This window comes from Cololabis saira, chromosome 20, assembly GCF_033807715.1.
Source record: "Cololabis saira isolate AMF1-May2022 chromosome 20, fColSai1.1, whole genome shotgun sequence".
Classification (NCBI taxonomy): Eukaryota; Metazoa; Chordata; class Actinopteri; order Beloniformes; family Belonidae; genus Cololabis; species Cololabis saira.
Genome location: NC_084606.1, coordinates 1336436 through 1340089, shown reverse-complemented (window position 1 = coordinate 1340089; position 3654 = coordinate 1336436).

Below are 3654 nucleotides of genomic sequence, written 5' to 3'. Positions count from 1 at the left end.
TTCCTTATTTTCTTCCTTCTTTCCTTCCTTCTTTCCTCCTTTCCTTCCTTCCTTCCTTCCTTCTTTTCTCCCTTCCCCTTTTCCTCCTTTCCTTCTTTCCTTCCTTCCTTCCTTCTTTCCTTCCTTCATCCCTTCCTTCCTTCCTCCCTTCCTTTCTTCTTTCCTTCTTTTCTCCCCTCCTTCCTCTCTCCCTTCCTTATTTCCTTCCTTCCTTCCTTCTTTTCTCCCTTCCTTCCTTCCTTCCTTCCTTCGTTCCTTCCACCCTTCTTCTCTTCCTCTTTCCTTCCTTCTGTCCTTCCATCCATCCATCCTTCCTTCCTTCCTCCCTTCTTCTCTTCCTTCCTTCCTTCCTTCCTTCCTTCCTTCCTTCCTTCCTTCCTTCCTTCCTTCCTTCCTTCCTTCCTTCCTTCCTTCCGTTTTTCCTTCCTTCCTTCATTCCTTCCTTCCTTCCTCCCTTCCTTCCTTCCACCCTTCTTCTCTTCCTTCCTTCCTTCCTTCTGTCCTTCCTCTTTTCTCCCTTCCTTCCTTCCTTCCTTCCTTCTTTTCTCCCTTCCCCTTTTCCTCCTTTCCTTCTTTCCTTCCTTCCTTCCTTCCTTCCTTCCTCTTTTCTTCCTTCCTTCCTTCCTTCCTTCCTTTCCTTCCTCCCTCCCTTCCTTCGTTTTTCCCTTCTTTCCTTATTTTCTTCCTTCTTTCCTTCCTTCCTTCTTTCCTCCTTTCCTTCCTTCCTTCTTTTCTCCCTTCCCCTTTTCCTCCTTTCCTTCCTTCCTTCCTTCCTTCCTTCCTTCCTTCGTTCCTTCCTTCGTTTTTCCCTTCTTTCCTTATTTTCTTCCTTCTTTCCTTCCTTCCTTCTTTCCTCCTTTCCTTCCTTCCTTCTTTTCTCCCTTCCCCTTTTCCTCCTTTCCTTCCTTCCTTCCTTCCTTCCTTCCTTCGTTCCTTCGACCCTTCTTCTCTTCCTTCCTTCCTTCCTTCCTCTTTTCTCCCTTCCTTCCGTCCTTCCTTCCACCCTTCTTCTCTTCCTTCCTTCCTTCGTTCCTTCCACCCTTCTTCTCTTCCTTCCTTCCTTCCTTCTGTCCTTCCTCTTTTCTCCCTTCCTTCCTTCCTTCCTTCCTTCCTTCCTTCCGTTTTTCCTTCCTTCCTTCATTCCTTCCTTCCTTCCTCCCTTCCTTCCTTCCACCCTTCTTCTCTTCCTTCCTTCCTTCCTTCTGTCCTTCCTCTTTTCTCCCTTCCTTCCTTCCTTCCTTCCTTCTTTTCTCCCTTCCCCTTTTCCTCCTTTCCTTCTTTCCTTCCTTCCTTCCTTCCTTCCTCTTTTCTCCCTTCCTTCCTTCCTTCCTTCCTTCCTTCCTTCCTTCCTTCCTTCCTTCCTTCCTTCTTCCCTTCCTCTTTCCTTCCTTCTGTCCTTCTATCCTTCCTTCGTTTTTCCCTTCTTTCCTTATTTTCTTCCTTCTTTCCTTCCTTCCTTCTTTCCTTCCTTCCTTCCTTCCTTCCTCTTTTCTCCCTTCCTTCCTTCCTTCCTTCCTTCCTTCCTTCCTTCCTTCCTTCCTTCCTTCTTCCCTTCCTCTTTCCTTCCTTCTGTCCTTCTATCCTTCCATCCTACCCGACTGCCCTGTTTGGGTCCTTCCTTCCTTCCTTCCTTCCTTTCCTTCCTCCCTTCCTTCCTTCGTTTTTCCCTTCTTTCCTTATTTTCTTCCTTCTTTCCTTCCTTCCTTCTTTCCTCCTTTCCTTCCTTCCTTCTTTTCTCCCTTCCCCTTTTCCTCCTTTCCTTCCTTCCTTCCTTCCTTCCTTCCTTCGTTCCTTCCTTCGTTTTTCCCTTCTTTCCTTATTTTCTTCCTTCTTTCCTTCCTTCCTTCTTTCCTCCTTTCCTTCCTTCCTTCTTTTCTCCCTTCCCCTTTTCCTCCTTTCCTTCCTTCCTTCCTTCCTTCCTTCCTTCGTTCCTTCGACCCTTCTTCTCTTCCTTCCTTCCTTCCTCTTTTCTCCCTTCCTTCCGTCCTTCCTTCCACCCTTCTTCTCTTCCTTCCTTCCTTCGTTCCTTCCACCCTTCTTCTCTTCCTCTTTCCTTCCTTCTGTCCTTCCATCCATCCATCCTTCCTTCCTTCCTCCCTTCTTCTCTTCCTTCCTTCCTTCCTTCCTTCCTCTTTTCTCCCTTCCTTCCTTCCTTCCTTCCTTCCTTCCTTCCTTCCTTCCTTCCTTCCTTCCTTCCTTCCTTCCTTCCTTCTTCCCTTCCTCTTTCCTTCCTTCTGTCCTTCCATCCATCCATCCTTCCTTCCTTCCTCCCTTCTTCTCTTCCTTCCTTCCTTCCTTCCTTCCTCTTTTCTCCCTTCCTTCCTTCCTTCCTTCCTTCCTCCCTTCCTTCCTTCCTTCCTTCCTTCCTTCCTTCCTTCCTTCCTTCCTTCTTCCCTTCCTCTTTCCTTCCTTCTGTCCTTCTATGCTTCCATCCTACCCGACCGCCCTGTTTGGGTCATGGAGGAAGGAAGTTACTGCACAGAGACACACGTCATCTTTTGCCTCCCTTTTGGCTCGATGGGCAACTCTGTCCAGGTGGAAGGATATGGAGTAAGAACTTCCAAAAAGATGTGTCCATGTTATAACTATTCATAATGATAAACATTTGGATGTAAATAAAAAGTTGTACCCAAAATTCTGCTGTCACACATGAGTCTGATGAATGATTAGGGTTACGTTTTATGTCTCATTTATTCATTCACACACGCACTAATATACTTGGGAAACAGTTAGGCACCAAATATAATACATTTAATTTTCTCAGATGGCAAAAATAAGAACTTTATTGATCCCACATAGGAGTAATTCATGTTGTATCAGCTATAGAGAACAAGGTAGTGCCGAAAAACAATATATATCCCCCTCACAAAAATAAGAAACATATTTTCTCATCAACAAAACATATTTAAAATTTTTCAAGTAACAAAATAACATATTTGAACCATTTTCAGATTTTTTAAAATTATTTTATTGTCTGAAAAATGGTTCAATTATGTTATTTTGTTATTTGAAAAATGTTAAATTTGTTTTGTTGATCTATTTTTCTCTATTTTTCTTATTTTTGTGAGGGGGGATATATATAGTTTTTCGGCACTACCTTGTTCTCTACAGCTGATATAACATGAATTACTCCTATGTGGGATCAATAAAGTTCTTATTTTTGCCATTTTTCAGACAATAAAATAACATGTTTTTCGACTCGTACCCATAAACTTGAATTCGTGTTCACAGTGAAGACTCGTAGTCGTAGAAATTAGAGTTGTATTCACAAGACTTTGCACTCACAGCTTTTACATTCATACTCACATAAAAACAATCCTAACCCTAATAGTTGATCAGACTCGGGGGGCCCAGAACTGAAGGAAAAAAAATAAATAAATAAATAAAAAAAAATTTTTAATTCTCATTAAATTATGGAATCATTTTTCAAAATGTTTCAAAATATGCCTACTTGTGGAAAAAAAATATGTAGTATTTGAATTCCATAAAAGCTTGTTATTTGTTTTCTTCCTAATTGTCCTTGTGGTCAAAAACCCCCAACACAAAAATGGTTTGGCAGCTGATCAAAATTTGACGTTATCATTTAATTCAACCATTAGAATGGTCAAAATGTCCGGTCAGCACAAGTCTGGTGCTCAGAAAAGAAGAGAAAAG